The 22,612-nt window shown below is 37.5% G+C and overlaps 1 protein-coding gene across 4 annotated transcripts in view; it reads left to right on the top strand.

Moving 5' to 3' along the window:
• Positions 1–1,489: 1,489 nt before the first annotated feature.
• The window catches only part of GREB1L (GREB1 like retinoic acid receptor coactivator), a 353,788-nt gene continuing 332,665 nt past the window's right edge, over positions 1,490–22,612 (top strand). For 2 of the 4 annotated variants that reach the window (XM_077135828.1, XM_077135833.1), the window contains exon 1: positions 2,243–2,370. The gene's annotated coding sequence lies outside the window, so the exon portion shown is untranslated. Of the gene's footprint in view, positions 1,777–2,242; positions 2,371–22,612 lie in introns of those variants that run through there. The other 2 variants (XM_077135830.1, XM_077135832.1) reach the window with 2 other exon arrangements.

Genomic DNA, 22,612 nt, shown 5'->3' with positions numbered 1-22,612 from the left:
TTGAAACATACAGAAGAGTTGAAAACATTTTACTGTGAACGTCCATATTCTCATCACTTATATTCTACAGTGAATATTTTACTCTACCTGCTGCATCACTTGTCGATCCCTCTCTCTGTCCATTATTTTTATGTATTTCAAAGTAAGCTGTAGTATTGATGTTTTTGGTTGCTAGGATACCATGGAGTGAATGTATGATTTTTAGACTATTTCCCTATGGTTGACTAATTGGTTGCTTCCCATTTTTCACTGCTTAAATAAAACTTCATAAGAAAGATCCACTGCTAAGACAACAGTAGATTTTGGCTAAGTAGAGGAGCAATAATAAGAATAACAAAAAAAATAGATAGGGACTATATCGAAAAAGTCCCTATCTTTGAATGCCAGGGAAATGTCATTTCCACCTGGTGGAATAGGTTTGCTAACATTGGATTCCTTGCTAATCACCTGTACTCTTTTTTTAATGTTATTTAAAAACCATACTGATTTCATTTACTAAGCTTGGATGATCAGAAGGGTAGGAATACAGAGGTAATTAGAAAGCCTTGCTTCTTGCTGTCAAGTCAGGTAGAGATGTTTCTAAGTGTTTTACAGTAGAAAATCAACTGTAAAACAAAACAAAACAAAAATACATTTCAGCTCCTTATCCACATAAGAAGCTAAATGACTCCCTCATAAGAAGCTAGATGACTCCCTCCACCCCCCATTGTGTAAACGGCAGCCGATTGTATCTTCCTAGTGAAGGAGGGAGAGAAGACAATCCACACCCCTAACAAATCGCTTTCTTTTGCTAGGCACAAGTGAAGTATGTCTTGAGTCATTTTCTCAAATTCCAAATGTCCCAAGTATTTCCAAATAATTCCAAATATTTCTGGTGATTCCATCGACCAAAAGAGAAAGGGAAAACAATGTATTTCGGGTTTTTGTTTTTTAAGGCAAGGTAAGATCTCATATGATGACTCAGTTTAACTGACGCTGTCTTTTAACCATAATTAATAATAATACGGTAACAGTAGACAGAAACCAACCCACCGAAGACCTGGCATCACCCACAACGGAAATCTCTCCCACTTCCACCAACATGCTGAGCTGCCTGGGGTTATGTTTGCCCAGTGGCTCTAAAAGTAGACTAGCTCCAGACTCTTCCACCATATCCAGCATGGTGCTGCTTCTTTCAGAGAGGGCAATACAATTTGTGAACGCGAGTAGTGGCGTTTCCCTGGCAACATTACACATGGAACTACATTTCAAACAGTGGAAACCACCAGCTGTGAAAAGTGGAGCTGAATCTCAATCGCTATCCAGCCGCAGCATCTCTCGAGAGCGTTTGCCCCTGAAGCACCCGTCCAGGCCTGGGGCCCGCTGGAGAACGCTGCTCTTGAGGCAGGGCTTCCGGTTGGGTCCCATGAGGCTCGGGCCGGGCCGAGCCGAGCCGAGCCGAGTCGAGCCGAGCCGAGCCAAGCCAAGCCAAGCCAAGCCGTGGCCAGCAGGCAGCGAAAGTGCGCCGCCCGCCTGTGAGCCGAGCCGAGGTCCGCTGGCCCGAGGACGTGCTCATCCCGGGGCTGTAAAAGTCTGCTGTGCCTCGGAGTTCCGGATTTGTTTGGTTTTGTCTGCGTCCTGTTCTGGCCCTACACCCCTCATACTAAAGGCCAAAGGTTTTGGACCCACTGTTGCCCGGGCCGAGTTCACACTTAAGGCTCTTTCGCCGTCGACCAGTGAACAGAGAGAGCAATCGCACAATGAGGCGAGAACATTCTGTGAATGGATGCGCACTCGGTGAGAGAAAAAAATTTTTTTTCTTGAGTGTGCGCGTCAGTAGCACTGGGGAGCAAGCCTTCTTCCCAGAAGACCATTTCCACCACTCCGCACCCCCCCCCCCCAGCACCGTGCATACCACACAGTGGCCACACACATCTTTTGCGCCGTGGAGTTTGGTCATGGAGGCGTGAGGACAGTGGACTAAGGACTCCACAGTGTGGGTGGGAGCGTTTGTGGACGGGATGGGTATGTACTCCTCTATTTTCAAGCAGGGCAAGGGCCTGCAGGACGGCGAGGGGCGAGGCGGGGCGGGGCGGGAGGGGACGCGAGGGTCCCCGCCGCGGAGGTTCTGGGGAAACGGGAGGGGCAGCACCTGAGGAATCCGCCTCCGGCCGCGACGGCCGCCTCCTCGCTCCGCCCCGGGGAACTGAGCGCGCGGCGAGCGCGCCTGCCAGAGAGACGCCAGCCGCCGGCGGCGCTAGCACCTCGGAGCAGGCCGGCTGGAGGAGCAGAGCGCAGCGCCGGGACCGGGCCTGGGGGTGGGGAGACGAGCCCCAGCCGAGGTGAGGGCCACCCCGCTGGTCCTCTGCCCTAGCGCCCTGCCAGGGTCAGGTGAGCGGCTGCGGGGCCTCCGGGGCGCGGGCACCGGGAGGTGAGAGGACGCGAGCGCACGCCTCTGTCTAGCAGGAGCTGCCCTTTGGCGGGCTTGAGGACACCCTGCCTGCGCGAGGAACCGCTGCTAAGGCTGACTTTTTTGGAGGGACGGAAATGTGGAGCGGGGATGTGAGGGCGAGGGTGTTTGTGTGGCGGGGGCCGCCTTCTCTGCCAGCCCCTATCAGAACTCGTTCGCCTCCCAGCCTCCTCGCTTCACCGCACTGAGGGGACTTAGCCCGTGCTGTCTGCGCTCGGAGGCCAAAGGCCTGTCACCCCAGGCTCTACTCGCTGCCTTTGTGGCGGGAGCGAGGAAGCCGAGTGTGGATGAGGGAGGCTGCGGCGCGCCGCGCAGGAGAGGGGGCGCGCCCGGGATTCATCTCCTGGAGCCCCAGGGGCGGTGAGGGGGTCCCTGGGCGGTGAACGGCAGGTAGGGAGGCGCGGAGGTGACCGCGGAGAGGATGGATAAAATCAACTCGGGGAAGTTGAGAGCGGCCAGAGGTGGCCGAGCGTTTGCTCAGCGTCCATGGATCTCTTTTCTCCACTCCAAGTGTCACTCCGGCAGGAGCGCGCGCGCGCGCGTGTGGCTTTCGGCCATCGTTTTCATTTTTTCTGAGTGGCTGAGGACCACTCTTACTTAGAATGAGACACAAAGGGTCCTGTTGACAGCTGATGGGGACACAAGTAGACAGCACGGTGAGATGCACTGTGGCTGGGCGAGCGTGGTAATGAGACAGTTTGGTAAAGTGAGTCAAACCCTTGGTCATTCTTTTGGGTTCCATTAAAAGAAAATAATCCGTACAGATTCAGTGCTGGAATTTCTCAGTTAAAACGAGCCCAACTAACGTCCCAGATCGCGGCTCATCTGCATAGGAACAGTTCCTGCCTCCAGTTGAGGCGGGCGAATCGTGGAGAAACTCCTCAGTCATACTCCTTTCTTCTGTGAAGATGACTGTTGCTAGGTCCTTATCCGCCCCATCCACTGCCCTCTGTCCCCATTGAGAAGATAGAAACCAAATTTAAATTTCTACTTTTCACACCGTTAAGCTTTGTTTTGTTTTGTTTTTCCCTTTGAGATGAAAAACCCCGTTTAAACCCCAGAGCACCGATTTAAAAACCTGGCCTTTTAAATATGCGGACGTGCTTTTCCTCAAAAGGCTTTTAAATGCCTTCTTAAAAACCTCTCATTTCTCTGTAAATTTTTCTTATATCTTAAATCCTGAAAATCTGTGTTGAGTTTTCTGACTGTATTGGTTATTTTTTCTTTCTGAAGACTGTACAAATTGAAATTCTGAAAATTTACTTAAAAGATAAAAATTTCATGGAAAATATTTAGTAACAAAATTACATGCATACAGGTATGTATCTAAAGGGAAGTTTTAATTAATGATTATTAAAAGTAATATGCATAGGGTAAAACTTTCGAAGAACAGTGAAGGGTGTAAAGGAAGCCTTCTCTTTCCCATTCCATACTCTAATGCCATGGTCCTCCTCAGAGACAATTTCTTGTATATATCCTTCCATAAATCCCCTAAAATTGGATTACTTATGGAAATAGAGAATGACAGGAGCAGATTATAAGTAAAGACTGGACTGTATATTAATGATAATGGTATTAATTTGATAACAGTTCATGAAAGCATTAGAGCCTTTTATTTGGCCTAGGTTAGACACTTGAAGGTCAGTTAGAGTGCTAAAGGTACTAGAAATTATTTTAGTATTCAGTGGAAAGCAGAACTTCTAAACAATTATCCCCTCCACCACCACCAATTTCTCTACACTAGTTTTTATAAACTTTGTAGAATTTTCCCCTCCATTTTGGAACTCTTTATAGAGGATAAGAACTATTGTTTATTCCACCCAGTGAATGCGTATCTGAAAACACCAAAAGGACATCTGTATGCTCCTGTTTAGATGGCATAATATCAGATTTTTAAGAGTTAAGATTACACTTAAGACATTTGGTCTTAGCTTTTAGTTCTGGGCTGGATCTGTCATAAACTAGCAAAATGAAGTAACTTTCTTGGGAACACCTTAGTTTCGCATTCAGCTAACTAAAGAAATTAAACTCAATGTTTGTAAAGATTCTTCTAACTCCAAAGTTCTGTGATTCAAAAAGTAGTTCTGCAGATGTTCTGAGAATGGCTAAGGATAGCCATTCTAAATTTATGGCATTAGCCAATGGGGTGACAAAAAAAGAATTCCAAATGGTAGATTCATAAGGAGAAGTTAGAGATATTTAAACTACATTCCTATTGTTATTAATTTGATATCATTGGAGAATGGCTACTTCATTTTCTCAGCAAATGTCTATGTTGCCAATTAAGACCAAACCCTGGGCCGACTGGGCCTTGTTATGACTAAGGAGAGTTCATTTTCTTCACGATTCATGATGCGATTTTTAGGGGAAGTTACCCTCACCAACTCTTAATTTTCTTTATGGTAAAGAGATAATGAAGTTCATTTGCTTAATTCAAAGATGCTTGACACAATTTAATTCATAATTCTCATAAGTAGATTATGAATATCCCTTACAGTCAGGACATTGTAGGTACTTTATAAATTTTCACTAAGAGATCATGTTCCTAGTAAGAAATTTTTCTAATTTCTAGAACACCTGCATCCTCTGAGCTAATCATTCTTGGATGGCGACAGGGAGCTGAGAATTGATTGCAAGATTGTGATAGTAAAATAAATTAGCTGATTTTAGTCACTACATATGATCTTAATTAAGGGATTTTGAAAGTGCGACTTTGGTGATTGTAAAAATCGTTCATGTTGAGAGGCAAGCTCATACTTTCAATATTAAAAAAAATTCAATATTAAAAAAATCATCTTCACGCATGTAACTTTTATGCTTAAAAAATGATTTCTTCAGGATTGTTTCTCTAGAGAGGCAGGATAGTGTAGCTGTAAATATGTGAGCTTTAAAATGAGAGGTTCTGGGTTCAAAATCTAGTTCTATCACTTATTGGCAAGATTGGACAAGCAATTTATTTTCTCAGAATTTTGGCTTCCTAATCTGTAAAATGGGTACTGTACTAGCTCCCTACCAAGTTGTTAAGATCAAAAGCAATGACGCATGAAAACACATATAAATGTTAGTTCTTATTTTTATTAGAAAAATTCCAGATTTTGAGTAATTTCAAAATTACTCTCCAAAAGAATTATATAAATTTATATTGTCACAAAACAATGTATATGTGTTCTTATGTTCTTTTAAAATATTTATGCTATTGTTACTAATTGGTTAATGTACAGTTGTATCCCTTTGTTTTATTTGTGTTTCTTTGCAAAGTGAGAATTTTTCAGCATTGCTACTACTTTTCCTGAATGAAATAATAGATGCTTGGTCACCTCAGTCATTTTGAGTTAAACTACGAGAGGGGTGGAAAAGGAGAAGTGAGTGACAAAACTGATGAAGAGTAAATCAAATTTCCCAATAGGCTCTTTCAAATTAATTAACATTTTCTTGTATTTTCAGTCTTTGGCAATCTTTATTACCTATTAAAATAATCTTAGACAAGTAACTGTTAAAATTAAGAACTAATAATATCATGTATAAGTCCTATTTAAGTGAATATGCAATCCTCTTTTTTTTCCCATGGAAGAGCTGATTTATAATTAACATTATTGTAATTGCTATTTGATAGCTTTTTACTAGGAATGCTTTTCAAAACTTGGGGAAAAATCAGGGAGAGAAAATTTCCTGATCCCTAATCATGTTATCTTTTGGCTACAAATGGATAATGGAGTTATGTCCTCTGACTTGAGTTCTTGTATAGTCAAGGTAACTTTGCACAAAAGCATGCCCTTGTAAGTTCTGCAGTTCCAGCAGCCCTGATATTTCTGGCAAACACACACCCAACATGGATAACAGCATCTCTTTGTGCTCATGAGCCCTGGGAGGGCTCCTATTGTGTACTCTACCTTGTCTCCCATTCTTGACTGCTGTTGATAGCACTTCCTCCAAGTCCAGATGTGAAGCTCCCACAGTGACTCCTCTTCTTCCACTCAACTCTTTATTTAGCCCAACCATCCACCCCTTCAGTGAATTTACTTCTATGATTTAGAGGAGAATTCACTATCATTTTTCAGGTTGGGTTTCAATTTTTTTTTTCTCTGTGCTCTATGTGATTGTCTTTAACAATCCTTATGGCAGGGACTTTAGCCATGATTTGCATCGATTAACACATAATCAGTACTCACGTAAATGATTGTTGCTGTGAACTATATTTTATACTGGTTTCTCTGTTCCTTTGGATATGAATCTGCAGGAGCAAGCTCCAAATGTGTTTTATATTGTATTTGCATGTATTTCCAAGGTAAGGAGTTAGGAAACCTGCTTGTTGTGTCTCTTCCAGTTTATGTGCTTACAGGAGTTTCTTAACTCCTGTGCCTTACTTTCCTCGTATAAAATGGAGTTAATAATCACTGCTGTATTCCAAACTTTCTGCACAGGATTTTTGTGAAGATAAAATGAAATAACAAACGTGGACATGTTTCAGAATAAAGGGTCTACAAACTAAGAGGATGTTGTCAAAATGACATCATCATTGCCCTTCTAGGAGTGTCCATGTCTTTGAAGGAAACTAACCTCAATGTGGAGTTGCGCTTGGAATTTGGGGTTAGATGCAGATTCTTGGGGACCAGCCCAGCCTACAGAACTAGAAACTTTGGGAATGGGGCCTGCCAATCTTTGTTGTGTGTTTTTTTTTTTTAATATTTTAATTGTAAAAACATAACATATAAACATAAAAACATTCTTGACATACAAACATTCCATACGTGGTGTACAGTCTGTGGCTTCAGATATCATCACATTGTTGTGTATTCATCACCATGATCATTCTTTTGAACATTTGCATCACTCCAGCAAAAGAAACAAAAAAGAAAAAACTCATACACACCATACCCCATACCTCTCCCTCTTATTGACCACTAGTATTTCAGTCTACCTGGTTTATTTTAATTTTTGTTCCCCCTATTATTTGCTTATTTTTTATCCATATTTTTGACTCATCTGTCCAAACCTCGATAAAAGGAGCATCAGACAAAAGATTTTTACAACCACACAGTCACTTTGTAAAAGCTATATCATTATACAATCATCTTCAAATAACAAGGCTACTGGAACACAGCTCTACAGTTTCAAGTACTTCCCTCCAGCCACTCCCAGTACACCATAAACTGAAAAAGGGATATCTATATACTGCGTAAGAATAACCTCCAGAACAACCTCTGGACTCTATTTGAAATCTCTCAGCCACTGACACTTTATTTTGTCTTATTTCTCCCCTTTTGGTCGAGAAGGTTTTCTCAATCCCTTGATACTGGGTCCTGTCTCATCCTGGGATCCAATCTGTGTTTTAGCAATCCCTCTTATGCTGAAACACTGCTCTAGGAAGTACTCAACGATCACTAGAAAAATATTCTTCTACTAGTTAAATATTAGTTATAAAACAATCCAGAAATATCATAAAATCACTTCTACATGCTAAATATGAAATGAAAGTTAGCTGTTATTAGCTGCCATTTGCCTTTTAATCTCTCAAAATCTAATTTAGGGCAGGAATTGTAAACTCAAATGACTGCAGGAGCCAAGCAGGTAATCTGAATGAATGAAACAGGCCATTTGAAAATAATAGGGAGTGATGAGTTCTAGTGAACAAGAATGTCTGAAGTTGGCAGAGCTAAGACTCCACTAATTGTTCCTCTTCGGAAATCCCACTATCACCAGATCATCTGATTTTCAAGTGAAACTGGAAATACAAATTTTATATGAATTTAAATGTTGACAATAAATTATAAAATAAAATAACAGATAAGCCAGGTAATTTCAAATCTCTGAGTTAAATAAAATGTGTGGAAATGGTTGCATTTGAATGCACGTGATGACAAATTAAACAAAGAAATGCAATTTTAAAACTTGTTTTTATTGTATAATATAACATATATACAAAGCAAAGAAAGAAAAAAAACAGTAGTTTTCAAAGCACTCTTGAACAAGTAGTTACAGTACAGATCCCAGAGTTTATCATGGGCTATGATGCCATCATTTCAGATTTTTCCTTCTAACTGCTCCAGAACATTGGAGGCTAGAAGAAATAAATACTTTTTTATCATCACAATCGACTTTTTTGTGTGTGTGTAAATAATGTATATACAAAAAAGCAATAAATTTCAAAGCACATTGCAATAATTAGTTGTAGAACAGATTTCAGAGTTTGGTATGGGTTACAATTCCTCAACTTTAGGTTTTTACTTCTAGCTGTTCTAGGATACTGGAGACTAAAAGAAATATCAATATAATGATTCAGTAATCTTATTCGTTGTGTTAAACCCTACCATCTTTGTATAACTCTACCATCACCTTGATCTTTCTCCCACTCTTTAGGGGTATTTGAGCTATGCCTATTCTAACTTTTTCATGTTGGAAGGGGCTGTCAATAATATGGGGTAGGGAGATAGATCTAGCTGATGTTCTGGAGAGGCTGGCCCCTCTAGGTTTCAGGACTTATCTTGTCCAGGGACCCATCTGGGGAGTTGTAGGTTTCTGGAAAGTTACCCTAGTACATAGAATCTTTGTAGAATCTTACATATTGCCTTAGAGGGTTGGCTGGAATGGTTTTGTTTGGGGTTTAGCAAGTTATGCTAGGTAGCAATGTCTAACTGAAGCTTGGGCAAGAGTGACCTCCAGAGTAGCCTCTTGATTGTATTTGAACTCTCTCAGCTACTGATGCCTTTTTAATTATACCTCTTTTCCCCCTTTTGGTCAGGATGGCATTGTTGATCCCACAGTGCCAGGGCTAGCCTCATTCCTGGGAGTCATCTCCCATGCCGTCAGGGAGATATTCACCCCTGGCTGTCATGTCCCATGTAGGGGGGAGGGCAATTATTTCACTTGCACAGTGGATTAGAGAGAGTGAGGCCACATCTGAGCAACAAAAGAGGTTCTCCAGAAGTAACTCTTAGGCATGCCTATAGGTAGGCTAAGCTTCTCCACTACATACATAAGCTTCACAAGAGCAAGCCTCAAGATGAAGGGGTTGGCCTATTGATTTGGGTGTCTTTAATGTTTGACACAGTATCAGGGGTTTCCCTGGTGGTAAAGTTTATTAGTTCCATTTTTTTATCCCAACCCTCAAGGGACTTTGCCAATACTTTAAAAATTTTTTTTAACGTAACAACATACAAAATGAATATTCTTATCATATGATCATTCCATTCTTGGTATATAATCAATAACTCACAATATCACCACATATTTGTATATTCATCACCATGATCATTTCTTAGAACATTTGCATCAATTCAGAAAAAGAAATAGAAAAAAACTTGTACATACCATACCCCTTACTCTCCCTCTCATTGATTGCTAGTATTTCCATCTACCCAATATATTTTAACCTTTGTTTCCCCTATTTTTTTCTATACCCATCACTCCCTTTCATTGATCACTAGCATTTCAATCTAATAAAATTATTTTAACATTTGTTCCCCCTACTATTTATTTATTTTTAATCCTTATGTTTTACTCATCTGTTCATACCATAGGTAAAAGGTGCATCAGACACAAGGTTTTCATAATCACACAGTCACATTGCGAAAGCTATATCATTATACAATCTTCTTCAAGAAACATGGCTACTGGAACACATCTTTACATTTTCAGGCACTTTGCTCCAGCCTCTCCAATATACCTTAACTGAAAAGGTGATATCTATATAATGTGTAAGAATAACCTCCAGGATAACCTCTAGACTCTGTTTGAAATCTCTCAGCCATTAACACTATTTTGCCTCATTTCTCTCTTCCCCTTTTTGGTCTAGAAGATTTTCTCAATCCCGATGCTAAGTCCCAGCTCATTCTAGGATTTATGTCCCATATTGCCAGGAAGGTTTACATACCTGGGAGTCATGTCCCACGTAGAGAGGGGGAGGGCAGTGAGTTTGCTGGTCATGTTGGCTGAGAGAGAGGCCACATTTGAGCAACAAAAGAGGTTCTCTGGGGGTGACGTTTAGGCCTAATTTTAAGTAGGCTTAGCCTATCCTTTGAGGGATAAGTTTCATATGAACAAACCCAAAATTGAGAGCTTGGCGTATTGCTTTGGTTGTCCCCGTGGCTTGTGAGAATATCAGGAATTCTCCACATGGGGAAGTAGAATTTTCCCCCTTTCTTGCCATTCCCCCAAGGGGACTTTTTTACCAATACTTTTTAATTATCTGCCTAATATATTCTAAGATGTATCCAATCATTATATTAAGCTATACAGGATTAAAGGACCTCATTCTTATTCTGGGCTCCCTCTCTTTCTTTTTTTTTTTATTACTGGAATGGCAATTTTTATTTAATTTTGCAAGCCTGAGGTAAAAGTATAGGCAGTACGTTTTACTAGTCCATAAAAAGCAATTCTACCAATCCACTGGTAATTAATATACTAAACAGAGTTGGAAAGCATTTTACTGAAAGCAAAATATTTAGAGAAAATAGATATTTATACAAAATTATAAAATGCTTGTAATAAGAATAAGTGCATTTCAAAGAAAGCACAAACTCATTTTAATTTATAGAGCCAGTTAAAGCCTTAAAAAATTTAAGTGGAAATTGAAATATGCAAAAATGTATAAATATTCTACAAAAGATGATCATTCTTTTCCTGAGTGTACTAAAGCTATGAAACATAAGGTGAGACAGGAAGGTAGAGGTGTGGGAATTCTTTTCGGGCTCCCTCTCTTTCAATGAGCTATCCAGACAGGTTGAGTTCAAGTGTGTGCTACAGAAAATTTAATTTCCAGACAAAATAAACCTTTCTTCCTTTGGTCTCAAAGAGTGGTGAGGTTCTAAAATATAGACAATGTCTTCCTTATCCGTGTTTTGAATTACCTCAATCCTGACCTGATCAGCTTCATTCTTATAGATGCATAAAATATCCTCTCAGAATCCAGAAATAATAATTACCACTCTGGACTAAATGTGACTGCAATAGAGTTTACAGTCCAGGCCCCTGTTTTCTTATAAGCAAATAAATACATTTTAAAACTATACAGATATTTTTCTACTCTCAGATTATCAAGATTATCAATCTGGTGTTGACAGTTGGGTTTAAAAAAAGGTTATTCTCACACATAACCAGTAAAGGCAAATAATTACAGTTTTTCTGGAGAGCAATTTGACATCATGAATGGAGCCTTTAGATGTCTATACTTGGTCTGTCCCAATAGGGTAACCCCTAGCCACAGATACCTACTTAAATTTAAATTGACATCACATAAAAGCGAAGATTCAGTTTCTCAATTGCACTAGTCACATTCAAGTGCTCAATACCCACATGTGGCTAGTGTCTGCCACATCAGACTGTGTAGTTTTAGGATATTTCCATCATTGGAGAAAGTTTTATTGGAAGTGCTGTTCAAAACTCTCTGATTCAGAAATATCCCTTCTAGGAATTTATTAGGAAGAAGTATTTAGACTAATGCACAAAAGCATATACCAAAAATATCACGTGAAGTATTATTTGTTAGAATAAAAAATTAAACACACCCTAAAAACCATGCTTTTATTAAATATAAGTAGTAGTAAATATCTATAATATATTTTAAGTAAGTATTCCTATCTTAGAATCATTTTACTTACTTGGGTCGGTAGCTTAGTTACGTAGAGGTTAGGTGAACTATTTTTTTCTTTTGCCTTTCCATCTCTTCCAACAAACACACACAAGAGTGACCAACCTTTTCCTTTTCAGCCTACAGCTCTTGCACAGAGTTGGTTGACTTCCATTAAAAAGCAAGCAGAGGCATTTGACCACTCTCTATGTTGCATCAACATCACCTGGGTTCTTGTTAGAAATTCAGAATCTTGGCCTGACCACAGACCTTTTGAATCAGAATCGCTGGCAGGGCCCAGGAGTCTCTATAGTAATAAGCTCCCGATTTAACTGACCACATCTGTTTCCCATCACCAAACCTCTCAAGTATCGTCTGTTTTATGTTGGCCAAGTTAGATCTCCCCAAACTCTGTGCAGGTACTGTTCTATCTGCTGGGGATCCGCCGTGATAAAAACTGACGAATCTTCCTGTCCTCATGGGAATCAAACAGTAAGCAAAATAAAATGAGTAAAATATGTTTTATTTTAGAGAGTAAGAAAGGCTGAAGAGGAAAAATAGCAGGAAGGGGAATTAGAAGGTGAGATGGGGGTTGCAGTTCTCTACAAGGTGTCTAGGGAAGGTGTCCCTAGTGATACCTGAGAGACCTGAAGGAGGTGATAGACTGAGCCATTGGAATGTCTAGGGGAAAGTACTCCGGACTGCTGTTAGGGTAACTAGGAGGCCAGTGTAGCTGAAGGAAAGGGACGAATGAGAGAGTGAGTGGGGATTAGGTCAGAAAGGCAATCTGTATCTTTTTACTTCAAAATTCTTTGTTCTCTCTAGTGTACCACCCTCCTCAAATTCTTTCAGTTTGTAAAGAGATCAAACCTCCTTAAATTCGCTGTTTTTCAGTGAGACATGCCTCATTCACCCAGGGTGCTTATTAAGTACCGTTCATTAGACCCTAAGACCTATACATAAGAGTTTCTGGTGTGGGGCCCAAGAATGTGCTTCTTTGTGAACACAGCAGTCTTAGACCCACTCCTCAAATTTATCATTCCTTAAGTTTAGTTTTTATGGAGCAGGCATGACTAAAGTTTTCACCATTATCTATATTGGTTGCTGTGTGGAGAGAAGATGTAATAGGTATAATGTCTCATTTATCGCCTGCATTTTAAAACAGATTAAACCAACACTATAATAAGTTTATGCATTCATCTCTAAGGAGTTATAGGGAAACTGTAAGACTATCGCTGTAATTCTTCTCCTTTGCACAGAATGGGGGAACCTTTTCAGTTGAGGGTTCTTACACAGTCTGTTCTATTTCTTAAAAGAGTGAATTTAGATTTGTTTATTTGATTTTTTTCTTTCCTTTTTCTTTTTTTTTTGCTTCCATGTGTGCTATCTTTTTAAAAAAGTTTTTTTATAAAATTATTATGAAGGTAGCTTTTTAAATACCACTATCCTTTGTATGCCAAGAGCACATATAGGAATTTAAGGGTGAGCATGGGTCCTGCTTGAGTTAGCAGGCACTCCAGTTGAATTGTAAAATTCTTGGCTAGTTTTAGGAACAATTTTTGGATAATAAATTGAAATCACTATTTTAAAATACAATCAATTAACTGCAGATAGATATGAGGGCTCTTTTGCAGATAATGGCAATGTTCTAAAATTGGATTGTGGTGATAGTTGTACAACATTATAAATTTACGAAAAATGATAGAATTTTAGATGCAGCCTGGGCAGATTTTATGGTATGTAAATTATCTCAGTAAAGCTGCTAAAACATTGAAATAGAATAAAAAAATTTTTGATTCCATGTATATGATCTTTTTTTTTTGCGTGGGCAGGCACCGGGAATTGAACCCAGGTCTCCGGCATGGCAGGTGAGAACTCTGCCTGCTGAGCCACAGTGGCCTGCCTGTGTATACTGTCTTTTAAAAAACAAAACTTTTTATTTGAAAATAATTTCAAACTTATAGGACAGATGTAGAAATAATAGTTGTAAAAATAATAAAAACCCATAAAGAGAACTCCAGCATACCATAGCCTGCAGTTACCCAGATCATCAATTTTAACATTTTGCCACCTTTGCTGTAGCACTTTTTCTATCTGTCTTCTATCCTGAATATTTGAGAACAGGTTGTACAGTCCTTGAACACATAATACTTCCATGTTTATTTTGTAGGATAAGGATAATCACTTATGTAATCATTTGAAATGCAGTTACTAAGTTCAAGAAATTTAACATTGATCTAAAGCTTATGTTCTATATTCCATTTTTTCATATCTCTAAGTAATGTTCTTTTGAGCCTTTTATCCTCCATTATTAGATCCCATCCAGTATCATGTATTTTATTTAGTTGCCATTATCTCTTTAGTTTCTCTCTTTCTTTTCTTAGTCATGGAAACATATACAATTTAAACGTTCCCATTCCAACCTCTCCTATGCATACTGAACAGTGGGATTAATCACATTCATGATGTAACTTCACCACCATCCATTACCAAAACTTTCCCTTCAACCCAGCCAAAACCCTGCTTAGTTAGTTTTGCACTAACTTCCCATTGCCTCTGCCCCACACCCCTGCTAACCTGTACTCTACTTTCTTTCTCTTTGGTTAACATGCAGCGTAAATTTAACATCCTAAATTTATAACAATCATGTTTGCTTTGATATCAACTTAACTTCAGTAATATGCATAAACCGTGCTCCACCCTCCATCCTTCCTTCTTTATATGGTTTCTGATACAAATTACATATTTATACGTTATGAATCCAGAACCATTAATTTAGCAGTACATTTTATGCATTTGCCTTTTAGATCCTTTGGAAAGTAGAAAATGGAGTTACAAATAAAGAAATATAACAGTACTAGTATTTTTATTTTTATTTACTCATGTCACTATCTTTACCAGAGAGCTTTATTTCTTCATGAAGCTTCTGTCAGTTGTCTAGTGTCCTTTCCTTCCTGTAGAACTCCCTTCAGCATCCTCTGTTCTTCTTGAAATATTTCTGGTTTATCATATTTACTTTAATTACTGTTAATATAGATAAATTATATTTCAATAATTTTTCCACCCTAAATTGAGCACAGTTAACATTTTGGTGGCTATTCTTTTATGCATTTCTATGCATATTTATATATATTCACCAACATAAGTAACTTACATAAATGGGATTGAATGTTTTTTAAAAAACTGTATTACTATTCTAAAAAATTCAAGGGGCTTATTTTTCCCCTTTCTCTTCATCCCAGCAATGTCACTGCTCTGCTATAATTTTTCCGTGACCATACATTCTTATCTATACATTGTATGTTTTCGTATATATATTTATTGTTTATTTTGTATGTATGGTATATTTTGAGCATCTTGAAAATATTATCATATTGTATATATATATAGTCATTTTTCACAAATATCATTATATATATATATGATTATCTTTCTTTTTTCACGTAATATAATACAGTGGACATACCTCTAAGTCAACTGGTATTGCTCCTAGTCATTCTTAGATGATTATATTCTGTAGTAGGATATTCCACAGTTAAGCAGCCATTACTTTATTGAAGAATATTTATTTTAACTAAACAAGAAATCAGAAACTATATATTAAAAGATAAACACATCTGATTGCACGGGCGGTGCAGCGGTAGCTCAGTGGTTGAGTTCTTGCCTGCCTGTCTGCCATGAGGGAGATCCGGGTTTGCTTCAAAAAAACAAAACAACAACAGCAACAGAAAGATAAATATATCTGATTACACAATTTAAAAACATTTTTGTAAAGCAAAAAAGAACCATAAACAAATACTAAAGACAAATAATCGATGGGGAAAAAAAACTGTATGTATTCAGATAAAAGAGTAACATTTCTCATACATAAGGAACTCTTCCAAAATGATAAAAACATTTTTAAAACACATATTTAAAAAATATTTTGTTAATGATATGACTAAACTGTTTACAGAAGCACAATTCTAAATGGTCAATAAATACGAAAAAGCTTTGCCTTATTAGTTATTTGGAAGCTCAGGTTAAAAATAGTAATGAACTGTCACTTGATAACTACTTAATATTAACACAGAACTTCAATTTGCATCAAAATTTCCAGAACTAGTATTTGCTTATTTATTGAAAATCTGTACAGGAACTCTTTTTTTTCCAGAGTTATATTAAAGCTATGAAGATAAGTATTTCTCAGGGTTGTTGGTTTGCTCAGAGAATGAGGGAGATTGACTTTTATTCTCTTTCAGACTCAGCTCAAAGACAAATGGTGAGAACAGAGCTCATAAAATTAAATTTTGATATCATTTGCATAGCAGTTTTTATTCAGGGGGTTTCCTTCTGTTTGAAAACAGCTCTGTGAAATTTTAGAGCTGGAAATTAGTCCACCCTGAGAGGGAAGCAGCACTGCAAGGTTTACATGGCTTGCTTGAGGTCACCAGCTAGTTCTGCATACTTTCTTATTTACAAAATTGTTCTTAAGTGTCTTCTCATCTCTTTAATTGCAGGTAATACAGAGAAATCATATTTCAAAAAATTTTTCCATTTTTCAAGAATATAAAGAATATTGAATATAAAACATTTAGAGAAAAATACTTTCTTAAATTTATTTAATTGGATTTTAAATAAAGATAACATGAGAAAAATGTAAAAAATCAGAAAAGAAACATCACTTAAAATCTGCCACCTTACTAATTGAGCAGTTTCCTCAGTTTTGCTTGAGGTATTTATCTATATGCATTAAGGATTTTATGTGCTGGTAATATTTCTCTAACTTCTAAAATCGTTTGGTATCTGTAACTTTCAGACCACTTAAGCTGGTGTGCTTGACTCAGTACCTTAAGCTGGTCCACTTGATTCTGCCTTCTCTTTCTTCTGATTTATTTTTCACGCATACCATTTTTACACCATTAAGTATTGTTTCATATCAGTCTCCAACCTTGACCAAATGGCTTCCATGGCTTCCAGTCACCCACCTCGACACTTCCCAAATGATGTTGCACTAACCATTAGTCCCCCAAAATGTTGTTAGCTGCATTAGAACAAAACAAAATACTAAAGGTGTTCGATGGTAGTTAATTCATTATATTACAAAAATGGTGGGAAGAGAAGGGAGGGCAGTTACTGGGCTAATTCGGGTGCTTGACATGTCATCAGGGACTCAGTTTCTTTCATTCACTCTCTGCCTTCCTCAGCATGCTGGCACTTGTCTTCTAGCCTCTCTCTCTCTCTATTATCCCAAAATGTCAGCAGCAAGCTTTTCCAGCTTCGCGACCTCATGCTGGCTTGACTGGAGTCAAAAAAAAGTTCTTCAGATTAAATGCATTTTAGAGTTTACCCACACCCATAAGCATTTCAAATGTCATTAACCAGAATTTATGCCACCCCATGAGTAAGCCAGTCCCTGATGAGGAATATGGAATTGCCATGACTTTTAAAATAATCAAGATCCATCCCAGAGGCAGGAAAGAGTTCCTTCTCTGAGGGGAGCATACGAAACTTGAGGGTGTTAATAACAAAGGTGGTCAGGAAATGGCCTGATTAGCAATCAGCAGTGTTTGCTGTGAAGTTTCATTTCCTCAGTCATCTTCAAGGCACTTCATAGTCTGACCCCATGATAACTGAATACAAAATGTCTATTCTAGACAAACCAGTCAGTCATCTCCCCTGTCTCTATAAGTCCTGCTCATTCATGTTCCTAAGTATGGCTTGGCTCATGTTGTTTCCTTTCTTAGCTTCTATGGTTATTTTAGTTAAAATTAATTAAAATGAAATAAAATGTAAAATTCAGTTCCTCAGCTGTATCAGCCATGCATGGCTAGTGGCTATCCTATTGGACAGTGCAGCTATAGGACATTTCTGCCATAACAGAACATTCTGTTGCAGCTCTCCTCTAGAGATTCTTACAGATCATACCTATGTTTAACACAGTGTTTTTCAAACTGTGGAACACCTGCATCAGAATTAACTGGAAGGGCTGTTTAAATTTAGGCTCCCAGCCTTAGGAGTATGACCTGGGCCACTGTCATGCCTGATGAAAGTTGAGGAACTGAATTGACGTCTATTTTAGTTTATTTCTTTTATGGAAATATATTGAACTCTAGAGTTGTCATTAATTTTCTCCCACTCTAAACTTCCATAGCATTTATAGTTTATATATCAGGTGTTAAGGATTTCACTATATATATATTTGCTGTCTCTGATTGTTTCAGAAAATATTTTTCTGAATATTAGAGTATAAGCCCCTTGAGAGGAGTACTATGGCACATTATTGTTTATTTTCCAAACTGTCTAATTCTGTATTGGGTACATAGTAAATACAAACTATTGATTGATTTATTGCACTCTATAGAATTAATAGTCTTAGTGTATTATGTTTAGTCAGCAATTCTTTGAAAAATCATAAAACTGTGCAATATTGAGGATGAAAGATGAATGATGGAAAGGGTATTTCCATGCTATTTTTCCTCAGTTTTTCATTGGAAAATAAGTGAGAAAATTCTACTTAGATTTCTAACAAATGCTATATGGAGATGTTCCTTGTAGATTTGTAGCATTTTGGTGTTTTTTTTTTTTAACTTTTTTAATTGTGTAGTATAATGTACAAGCATTTTATTTTTAAAGGCTGTTTAAGAAGTGTGCTGATGCCTTGATTTCTTGTGGAACATAAACTAACCAAACCTCTGAAGCCATAGCTCATGGAGAAGTTTCCTGTTGCAACCAGACTTCCCCCAGGAGTCGGCGATCTCCTGATTGGCTGGAGAATCCTGGATGGCTATTCTGGGTGCTTCAATAATGGCCTGAGAATTACTGGAGCAGGTTTAAGGGCTCGGTGGATGTGTTAGGGAATGGTTGTTTCTCTTCATTTCCAAGCTGGACCTCAGTGAAGGATCAAGGTAGACTTCTATGATAGCTATGAGTAGCAGCATCTCATTTAAAAGTAATGTAAGGAATGTGTTTCTTGGTATATAATTTCACAGATTGTATCTTCCCTTGGATTGATGTGAAAAGAACTCCATTCTCTGGTAGACTCATTACATTACCTTAAAATACAAAATCAATCTACTCCATTAATTATGAAATAAAATATCTATTGAACACATAACTATTTCCTCTGTTGCTCTTGTTATTTGATTCTAAGATAGCCAACACATAATTTAGTTCCAAAACAGTCATGTCTGAGATAATGTATCACACACTAGCACCATGCTTGGTAAAAATAGACCCTTAGGAAATGTTAGTTCTTTTTCCTCATCAGACTTGTTAAAGGGCAATCCTTGAACTTTTCCATTGAGCAGCAATTATTATTAATGGTTTATTCTCCTAATTTAAAAATATTGCTAAGTTTTTACTTTTCTTGAAAAATTACACCATGTAAAAGTGACCTTCCTCCCCTTGTCATATAAATGGATATTTAGGTGTGTTTTTTCATAGCAGTCTTGGTGAAAAGACGTATAGAGATTGTTTAGTATTATTAGACATTAAACAGATCATCTTCACAATCTATTGAAGCTCTGATGGAGTCTGGAAGTATAGTGTCTGGATTTTGGTATTTCAGATATTCTAAATGTTTGAGGTTTTGTGCCATCATAAAGACCCTTGAGCCAGTGGTATGTTTATCTCAACTTCTGCTTCCAGAGCAGGAACTGTGATGAGACAATCTAAAATGTGGCATAGTTACATGTGGAATTTCAGAGAGAGTATGTGTATATGTCAGATTGTGTATGCATGCACAAAACATAGCCCTTAATTTTACAAAAAAAGGTCTTCTGTTCTGTATACTCTTCTCTGTCTAGTCCTTTCCTGTGATTTAGCATCATTAATAAAATTTTTTTTTAAGTAGCAGCTGACATTTATTAACCTCAGGCATTGTACCCATGTCATTTCTAATCCTCAGCACAGCCCTGTGCAATAGGCATCATTATTTTTATTTTTGTAGATAAGAATGCTAAGGTTCAGGAAAGTTTAACTGAATTTCATATGAGCCCATAGGTAATATGCATCAGAAACTGAATTCAAGCCTCGGGTTGGCTGATTCCAATACCTTTGTCCTTTCTTCCCCATTATACACTCGTGTACATGTCTTATGACTCAAGTAGATTTTAAGATCTGTGTATCAGGAATTGTCTATTACATTTAATTAATTACTTTGTGTAATGAATTTAATAAAATTAAGGTGTTTTGTATTACCCAGAATGGTGGCAGATGTTGCTGTTCTTGATAAATTGCTCTGAGTAGCTTCTAGGAGGACTCCTGTTAGGCAGTAGGGGGCCATTTAGTGCATTTAGTGCATTGTTTGGAGACACGGTCTAGACCAAGGGAGTATCTTGGTAAAGAAGGGTTCTAACTGGGATCTTGGGTTTACTCACCCAACTGGAATGAAAACTCCATGACTGCAAGTGCTTTGTCTTATTTGTTAACTGCTGTATCTCTAGCACCTAGAACAAGCACATAATCACCCCTCAATAAATATTTGTTAATGAATGAATGAACTCTAGGAAACTTTCTTCCTTGGATGTGAATTCCGTCTTTAATCTGGGCCAAATTTCAGATATAAACCACTGTCTACAAGGGAACTGGGACAAGGGTGGGTAAATGGAGAAATATAAGCTTATCGCATCTTCTGGAAATACCAAGACAATGTCCATGCTCTTTGGAAGCGTTATCTTTTGCATAAAGGATGGTAATGGAGAAATAAACCCACACATTCTTGTAGTAGAAGTGAAGGGAGAGAGAGGCATTTCATTTCTCTCTTCTTGTTGAATTTCATGAAATGATGTTGCATTCATACATGTTCAGTTTGTAATCAAATTTACTTAGTAATGTAGGTAATAAGGGCTTTAAACCTGCCACCAAATGTCTAGTTAATAACAAATCATTTAAGGCCATCCATTTCTAGGATAATTCTGCATTGTGTAATAGAACGAAATTGATGGTTTGGAAAGAGTGTTTTGAAAAATATGGCAAAACTCTTATACTATATTAATGTTACAGTTCATATGGCTTATTAGATTTACATTGACAAAACTACCCAAACCAAAACACTGTTGGTTTACTTTAGATACTGTTACATGGAAGATTACTAGGTATCTGTTATAGTGTTTAACCTGGCAAAGCTAAAGTTCATGTGTTGCAAACAGATACTATAACTATATCTTAAATGAAGGTTTGTGTTTAAACCTGATTTTCTCGAAAGACTTCGCAGTAGTAATTGGTATTAGCAGTTATAATATCAAACTACCTCTCAGTTTCATTTGGATGAAAAGTAATTACTTCATCAAATAATTTCTTAATTTTCTTAGAAGTAATTTTTCTTTTTCATAATTTTCCTCCTGAGAGGTTTATATCCATTGGGGATACTAGAATTCTCTGTTGGGCAGGTAATTAAATATAAAAATCAAATTAATAAGTCTTTATTAAGCACCTATAATTCGAATGGGTGCTGTGGAGAAAGAGAAAGGAAAATAAAGAACTGTTCCTGCCCTTAGGGGAGCCAACAATCAAGTTAAAACACACTAATGTGGCTTGTGGTTTTGACGAGTCAGATCTAATTTAATTCAAACTATGTTCCTCAAATCACTGCTAATATAGTAAAATATTTATATAACATAAAATATCAAACTGTCATTTGTTCTGTTCCCAAATACCAAACTTATCTTATTGAACTGGTATCCACTGGAGATTTAGTGTCCATTTCATTTTTTACAACTAGAAGAGTTTTTAGCTTTGTTAATGAGGCATTGAATGTAAAATTTAAATTGGTGCTAGTGATATCAAGGAAATCATGGCAGGAGCAGTAAGTTTGTTGCTGACATTTTGTGGCTATTGAGGTAGCAAACTGTGCCATGCATTTGGTCACTATTCAGTTTATATCCTTTTAAATTTTGTTATATAGTGTAGAAACTAATTTTAATAAATACGTTCCTTTTGAAACGTTCTTTGGTTAGTAAATTTAAGACATGGGCAATTTTCATTTAGAGAGAAAATGAATGAAAGCTTATTTGACCTACAGATTATATTTAAAACGTACTTACAGTTATGTGAGATTACCTATTTAGTACATTACCAATCTGCTGATGCATGTGTAGATTATTTTGAAAAAATAAACAAAGCATAGGTCAAAAGTATTTTCCTATAGATACAATTTACTCTAGAAATTTGAATTCCTGGCAATTTTTCATCAATGAAAACTGCACATTAACTTGGTCCTTGACACGTGTTTCTCATTATGTATGATATTAAAAATAACAATAAGAAGAATCAGTGCCATATTTATCATAAAATGTTATCTTTTTACAAATTTTCTTTGAATTGATGAAATTGAATTTTTTACCTGATTTGTGGACCACCAGAAAAAGGAAGATACATGTTAAGAAAAAGAAAAGAAAAAACTTAAAAGATAACTAGCGCATTAATATTTATAAGAGTATTTTAGCTTTTAACTGTTAGTCTTTTATTTTAGAGCTTATTAAAAGAGGAAGTTCATAATTAAGTTTGCTAAGTTCTAGTTCATTACATATATGTAGTCATTTATTGTTGTCGCTGTATTTCCTGTTTTTATCTTATTAGAATGCTGGTTTTCCAGAAACTTTGCATGGGAAGTCTGT

Source organism: Tamandua tetradactyla, chromosome 18 (genome assembly GCF_023851605.1).
Source record: "Tamandua tetradactyla isolate mTamTet1 chromosome 18, mTamTet1.pri, whole genome shotgun sequence".
Lineage (NCBI taxonomy): Eukaryota > Metazoa > Chordata > Mammalia > Pilosa > Myrmecophagidae > Tamandua > Tamandua tetradactyla.
This window is presented reverse-complemented; position numbering and strand designations above follow the sequence as displayed.